This window comes from Sminthopsis crassicaudata, chromosome 2 (genome assembly GCF_048593235.1).
Source record: "Sminthopsis crassicaudata isolate SCR6 chromosome 2, ASM4859323v1, whole genome shotgun sequence".
Classification (NCBI taxonomy): Eukaryota; Metazoa; Chordata; class Mammalia; order Dasyuromorphia; family Dasyuridae; genus Sminthopsis; species Sminthopsis crassicaudata.
Window position 1 is genome coordinate 40664028 of NC_133618.1, and position 8095 is coordinate 40672122.

General features: G+C 39.1%; 1 long non-coding RNA gene across 1 annotated transcript; it reads right to left on the reverse strand.

Annotated features, from left to right (window-relative positions):
- Nucleotides 1-5296: 5296 nt before the first annotated feature.
- Nucleotides 5297-7891, reverse strand: LOC141553182 (uncharacterized). The gene is made up of 3 exons (XR_012485300.1): nt 7699-7891; nt 7112-7170; nt 5297-6015 (listed from the first exon to the last, which is right to left on the reverse strand). It is a non-coding gene; the product is annotated as an uncharacterized LOC141553182 (long non-coding RNA).
- Between the last annotated feature and the right edge of the window lie 204 nt (nt 7892-8095).

Consider the following 8095-nt stretch of genomic DNA (forward strand, 5'->3'; position numbering starts at 1 on the left):
ATTTCTCATCTACTCTTGGATCCGTTACTTACCTGCTAAGCATTGTCCTAGGCTTTCCTTACATGCTCCAGTCCAAGGGAACCTCTGCCCTTATGTCCTCTGTACTCATATCCAACTTTAGTGCATGCAGGACTCAGAGCCAGGATGCAGCCTGTTGGGATGCAGAGGTCACTGACTGAAGGTTATTCAAACTCAGAGGATCAAGTCAAAAGGAGCTGAGCAAGTGGAACAGAGAATGTATCAGGTTAATGTAACTTATAATGTACAAGCTAATTGTACATTATTTCAAAGTCTGATTCTTTTTGTACAGCAAAATAACTGTATGGGCATGTACACATATATTGTATTTAACTTATACTTTAACATATTTAACATGTATTGGTCTACCTGCCATCTGGGGGAGGGGGTGGGGGGAAGGAGGGGAAAAATTGGAACAAAAGATTCTGCAATGTCAATGCTGAAAAATTACCCATGCATATAGCATGTAAATAAATATGACCTATGAGGGAAAGGTCATAGACCCTTGGAGCTCAGGATGGGAAGCCACAAGGATTGTCACAGATAGAAGGGCTACAAGATGGTCTTGGCCAAGGCTTTCCCTCCTGCAAAGTCAGATCTATTATTCTATTACCTGGCTTCCTGAAAAATTGCAGGTTTTCTACTTCCCCCTTAAATTCCACGAAGGTGGGACCTTAGTGATAATACTGGGAAATGGGTAACAAACTAAATCAGAAGTAAGATAACAATAATACTATGGCCAAAAATATTTGTAGCAACTCTTTTCAGGGCAAAGGATTGGAAATTGAGGGATGCCCATTGATTGGAGAATGGCTGAATAAATTGTGGCTTTTAAATAAATAAATTGTCATGGAACATTATTGTTCTTTTGGAAGTAATGAACAACCCGATCTTGGAAACAAAACCTGGAAAGTCCTTCATGAACCCAAGCAAAATGAAATGGACTGTATTCAAATTAACAGCAATGTTCTGGGCTGGCCAGCTGTGAATGACATTCTCAGCACTACAGTTATTCACGACTACTCTGAAGGATCTATCATGAAAAATCCTATCCATACCAGAAAAGAAAGTGATTGTGTCTGAATACAAATTAAATGATACTCTTTCCCTCTCGATCTCATTCAATTTTCTTAAGGGTTTTATTTTTATTAGGCTAATGGGTTTTTTGGGGTTTTTTTGCAACATAACTTATGGAAATGTTTTGCATAACTTCACATGTGATTTCTTAATGGGGACTAGAGGTAGGGATAAACGAGAAAATCTGGCACTCATTTTTTTTTTAATGTAAAGAAAAATTGTTTTAAATTTAACTAAGAAGTGTATTAAATAAAAAAAGTTTTACAAAAGTATGATGAAACAGATGATGTTGCTTTGTGGTTCTTTAAATCAATATGCCCCCTTCATGGCTTCCTTTCTGGCTCTCATTTCTGTGTGTAAGACACCACAGATTTAGTCCCAGACCTTGTCAGCCAGGAGAAAATTCCTACTGCCTTTCCCATTCCTTTGGCAGGAAGCCTCTACAAATGCCAGTCTTCCACGTTCCCTTTTTTATTCTGATGGAAGCATTTAAAACAAATTGTTGACACTTGAACTCAGCCAAAGTTTCTCCTTGGGCATGATCTTAATCATGCTATGAAGTATAATGCCAGAAAAAAGGAGCAAGAGTACATTTTTAAAATTTCACTCCCTTACCCCAGTATTAAAAAGAAGCCTCCAAAAACTAACCTTTCAACAATCCTCTCTCTCATATCAAACTTCTACCTGAAAAGAAGAGCCTAGATGAGGGGACAGAGCATTGATATCCAGCTTTCTTATGTGATAGATGAGGAAACTGAAGCTCAAACATGAAGCTGTCCAAAGGTCACCTCCATAGCAAATGGAAGAATTTGAATACAGCAATCACTCATGCCCATTGAATCCTTGTTCACAGAAGATGACAGAATATTGAATCCAGAGCCCTAATGGCGAGCCACCAGACCAATCCCTCCTATAGAAGGTCTAGATAGGGGTGATAGTCAATGGAACCAGGGCTCCTAGCTCCTCTGAATTTTACTGTCACCCTGAACGACCCTGCAACTCTCTGATAACACAGTAGGGCTACCTTAGCATATGCAGAGTCAAGTCTAGTTCAGACCCTGAAAAGAATCTGATAATTCCCTTTGACTCCTTTCCTCCCACCTCCACTTCCCTCCAGAAAGTAGTCAGCCAGTCTGCCACCTTCAATAAAGTAAGCCTTGGGACACAGGAATCCTCCCCCCAGTATCCAGGCTTCTGAAATTTTACCTTAGAGTAGGTGCCTCCTGCTTGGTGGTTAGTGCTCCTCATCAAACTGCCTCCTTAAATAGGAATTTGCTCAGGTGGAGTCATTTCAGGTTTATCTAGTCCTTGTAACTGCTGAAGAGCTGATCTCAGCAGTGCAGGTGGCAGCTTATTGGAACCAGCCTTAGCTAGTTAGTAAATACTGAATCAAGATAGCCCCTTCCCTGTCTCCTATGTGAGAGGTCACATAAGCGTCCTACAGTTGTGCTCGCCTCTCTTTTCAGGATGGTTTTTAATTAGTTCTTTACAGAATGCTTAGTAAAAGACATCAAGCATTGTAAACAGGCTGGCTAGTGCGGTATTCAATGAATATTCTATAGAAAGTGAGAATCATGAACTCTTTTTCTGTTTTGGGAAAATTCAAGGATTTCACCTGGGGAAGAATGGCTGCTCCCTAGAAGCCCCTGACCTAACTCTTTATGCTCCTGCCTGAGGAAAAAAGTTCCTCTCCCTGGAATCTTAGAGTGAAAAAATTTAAAAGCAATGTCTTATAATACTTACCTTAGTATAATTATGATTTGAAAGTTTGTTGTTTAAGCTTTGGATGAATTTTCTAGAACTGTTCTTGTAACATTAATTGCATTTTTATATTATGAAACTTGGTAATACATAGTTAGAAAATAGCCTGCCATTAAGATTCGATTAGGTTAGAGAATCAGCTGTTCAAGAGCAGTTTAAAAGATACTGTTTGGGGAAGGCTATTTAATTTCTTTGTGATTAAAATAAGGGTCTCCAAAATATTCTTTGTTGCTTCATCGGATACAATGTTTAAGATTTATTATTTGGGCGCAGCTAGGTGGTGCAGTGGATAGAGCACCAGCCTTGAATTCAAGAGGACCCGAGTTCAAATCTGGTCTCAGACACTTAACACTTCCTAGCTGTGTGACTCTGGGCAAGTCACTTAACCCCAGCCTCAGAGAAAAAAAAAAAAAAAAAAAAAAAAAAAAAAAAAAAAAAAAAAGATTTATTATTTGCAGTTTGTTTTAGCTCTGCTGGTGAGATAACGTAAGAATTCTCATGCTTAAGTCCAAATGCTACAAGAGTCAGAGGTGGAAAAGATAGCTTCACACCTAACCAGAAGGAGAAAGTTTGTAAATCACCTCACACTACAAATCAGGTTCTGTCAAGGAAGTGAGTTCCAGGTCAGTTCCTTTAATTGTTTTAACTCCAAGTTATAGGATGAATTATTTCCTGTGTCAGAAGTTTTGGACATATATCTAACTAAATTAATATATGATTAGTCCTGAGTATCTTTCATAACATTGCAATTATTAACTTTCTACATTTCTTTGAATTATGACATTTTGTAAATTAGTGTTGTAAGGAAAGGCCTTCTCTTGGATTGGATTAGGAATGAATTGAAAGAAGAAAAAGGATAAAAAAAGAAATATTTGAAAATGTTTTTTAATCACCCCTGTTGACCACCTGTTGATATTTTGAAGTAATGCATGCTCCCGGTATAACATTTCTCTTGAATGGCAAAATTTCCCACATGGCTACTTTTATGTTGTTTTACTAATATAATTGGCTGTGTATATTAGGGTGTCAAACTTTTTCCACTCCATCTTCCTGTTCATCAGAGAAATTTTTATATGACACTGGGATATATATATATACACACATATATAGATATATAAAATAGGCATACAAATGAAATATACTGGTAATAAATAATACAAACTTTTATTTGTAAAGAATTCTTTGATATACATATAATTTTTCATTTCTTAAAGAAAAAAGCTAATTTGCATACTAATGATAACGGATGTTCTTGGTTTTTTTCCATAATGAATTAAATTTTGGTGAAATATTTAACATGTTTTACTATTGTCAAGTTTTCCACAACCCCTTCACTGAGTTATGTGAGCCCACAGTTTCAGAAATTTGGCCACCTATACAACTCTAGAAGTGACATCAAATGAGGGGAGATTTTCCCCTTATTGCAGGTATTTTCCCTTTTATGACAAATTTCTAAAACCACAGTTAATCATTAATAAAAGAAATGAACACACTATTCAATCTAACTCATAGATCAAAGTTAGAATACTTCTTAACTACTATAAGAAAAAGCAAGCATGTAAGCTCAAAACATTTCAGCCGGAAATTATATTCCTTTTGATACCCTACTCAACTAAATAGATATGAATTCTTGGACTTGTTATTTGCCTATTATTAGTTATGTGGAATATACATGAAAGGGTCCTTATAGCAATTTTGGGACCAGTGAGTAACTATTGTTTAATAAAGTTTTTTAAAAATTAAATTTTTTTATTAAAACTATTTTCACAACATATACATAATTTTCCACATTCACCTTTGCAAAACCTTGTGTTCAAAATGTTTTTTTTCCTTTCCCCCCCCAACCCCTCCCCTAAAAGGCAAGTAATCCAATATGTTAAACATGTCCAATTCTTCTATGTATATTTTTTTTCTATAATTATCATGCTATACAAGAAAAAAAAAATCAGATCAAAAAGAAAAAAAAATGAGAAAGAAAACAAAATACAAGCAAACAACAACAAAAAGAGTGAAGGTACTACATTGTGGTTCACACTCAGTTCCCACAGTCTTCTCTCTGGGTGTAGATGGCTGTCTTCATCACAAGTCTATTGGAACTGGCTTGAATCATCTCATTGTTGATTAATTCTCTACATATTTTAGAAATGGAGCCTTTGTAAGAACAAGTACAAGGGTACATAAATTTTCCCTCAGTTTATTGCATCACAATTTTATCTGCATTAGTTTTGTTTGTACAAAATTTTTTATAACTTAATATATTCAAAAATATCCACTTTCTGTTCCATAATATACTGTAGTTCTTCTTTGGCCACAACATCATACCTTCATCTCTAATTAAGAGGAGGAGAGGTAGAATGAGGAGCACAGGAAAGTAGGAGTATAAGGATCAGTCATGTCTGCCAACAGATTAGTCCTGTCTGAAGCAGGTAATGGGATCACTTTGTGATGTCCTTTCTTTGGGCTTCCTATCCTATTTGAATACAGATGTTGAGGAAATACAGAGGTGTGGGAAGAATAGTGGCTGTCTATGTAGATAGGGAAGTGGGGATAGATATCTTAAGTCTGGATTTGGGGGGGGAGCATTCATAGGACCCTGGATGTCAGAGATCTCCTGTGGAACATGATCTTGTGTGGTGTTAGGTGTCTCCTCATTCTGGAAGTCCTAGTGGCTGAAAGGGAATATGTGGTATATGGGAGAGCATGTCCTCCTGAGGAAAGCTATTTTCAATACAGATAAAGGATCATGAGGTCCATGGAATCTCTTATTGTGGTCCTTAGGAGTTGCTCCCATCAGCCAGCCTGCTACCTTCAACAATATGAACCTCAGGATACAGCAGCATGGTTCCCAGATCCCAGGCTGTCTCTGAAATTCTACCTTAAAGACAGAGCCTCCTGTGTGGTAGTTGGTGCTTTACTTCAAGTTCCTGGAACGTCCAATGTAAGTTTTCCAGGCCCACCATCATTTCTCAATATTCACCCTAGCTTTTCTCGACACCCTCCTTATGTAAAGGCCTGGAGATCATCTTGTATTTCTATCTGTGTCTCTTCCTGGCTGCCCTCAGCCTGGATATTAGGGTGGGTCCAAAATATTTTAATGGCATCTGGGATCCAGGCTTCCCCTCAGGGAGCAAAAGACTGAGGACTGATTTCTTCCAGTGGCTGGAGGAGACATGAAGATATGGTTAGTATTATGCCTGTTTGAAAATGACATTGAGTTTGGTCCATCTCTGGACTTAGATGCCATACTCTATGAGTCTGGGGCAATATGGACCTCATGGAATCAGGTGAGATGCTGGGTACAACTTTGTGCCCTCCTTTTCATGTCTTTTTGCCCTTTGGACTCAGTGTTTTCCTGTTTCCCTAAGAAGGGATCCATATAGAGGTTGGACTTTCAAGGCATCCATGACACCCTTCTCCTAGCCCCACAGTACTCTGGGAACTCACCAACACTATCATTTCTAGAAGAGGAAATGAAAAGTGATTTCTAGATTTTGGCACTCCCTCTGCCTTTGCCTTGCAGCTGGGCATCATTTCTACCAATAAAGGTCTCGGCGATCACAAGCTCTGAGGTCAAGGACTTTTCCAGAGCTTCAGAGCCAATAGCTCTGGCCCTGATTTTTACTTAGGGTGTTGATTAATAGCTGTTTAATTGCTTTTTCTAAAATGGAACTATTTAAATAATTTGTTTCCTCATTTGTTAACTTGGGGAATCTATATTTTTTCAGATATTCCTCCAGTTCACTTAGATTATCAAATTTATATACATGTAGTTGGGCAAAATTAATTATTGCTCTGATTCAATGGTGGAAAGCTTTCCCGTTTTATTTTTGAGAGACTGACTTTGTGAGGTGAAAACACCTTTCCCAGAGCTTCAGAGCCTATAGTTTTCAGAGGCAAGCCTTGAATCCAGGGCTTAATGACCCACAGTCTGGTTTGCTTCCTTCAGGGAAGGTTGTACCAGGTAAGAAATGACTGAAGATTCACTGCAAGGGGAATGATAGCATTCGGGGGGCAGGATTCCCACAAATCCTGATACCAAGCATCAAAGCTGGGACATGACATGGGCTCTTTACATGTGAGAGTTCACGCTGATGGATGGACTGCGTCACTGCTTTCCCATGCCAGTGATGTCATGCCTTCTACTCCCTGCTCTTTCATTACTGCCCTAAGGAGGATTGCCTCAATGGGAAGATATGGGGTAAAGGATCGATTTGGGCTTCAAGCAACCCAGACTGTATAGAAGGAGGGATTGTACCTGGAGATCCTGCAGGAGAATTCTTGCTTTCTCAATCACATTGGCCATTTTTTGTGGTCCTGGAGGGAAGAGACAAAGCTTGGGTATCTTCTGACACATGACATCAAGCTTTCAATTTCCCTTTTTCCAACCACCCCAGACTGCTCTTTTTTCTGCCTCGAAACCCAAGGAGGAGTTGTTTTCCTGTTCAAGTGTCATCCCAAGTCTTCTCTATGATAAAGATCCCTTGATCCTTCATCTCCCAGTGCTGACTCTGCAGAATACCCTCCTCTGGACACTCCACTGCTTACCAAGGTCACCAGTGATCTCTGACCTAGGAGGGCACCCTCTCCCGAACCCTCTCCCTTTGTGTCAGAAGATACTTAAGCTTAAATAATGGTGGTTTTTGAGGGGAAAAAAGACCCAAAGAACTCAGAGGAAGCCATGGAAGGGGCAGTATAGGCCATGTTGGGCCACTTTATCTTTCACACACTCATATGTACAGAGGAGGAAACAAAATCCTAAAAAGCTAAAGACAGCCCTAAGAGCCTCTAGGAGGTTAGCCTCAAGAGAACAACAGAGAAATTTCATACTTGTCTTCCCTTTACCTTTGCCTTGCAGGAAAAGCTCAATCCAGTCCTGCTGAAACTGACTCCAAGCAAGAATTTCCCAGACTGGGTTCCCTCAGGCTTGTGTAGGCTCTGGAAGTGATCTGAGAGGGGAGTTCTCACCTGATCCCAGCAATCAGATTAGCTGCCTGCTTGACTCTCTGGCTACTGAAGGACTTACAGTCATGCACACAAAGACCCCTTCTCAGTCCTGGACTCTTTCCCTGTCCTGTGAGGATGAAGGAGAACAAATGTTTAAATATCACTAGAGGCTGGAAAACCTTTTGAAAGGGTTCACCTACAGGTGTGAGGAACAAGTTTTCTAACACTAAATCCCTAGTTTTCCTTAAATCGATCATTTTCCATCTCTTCTTTGACCAGTTACTAGTTGCTCTTC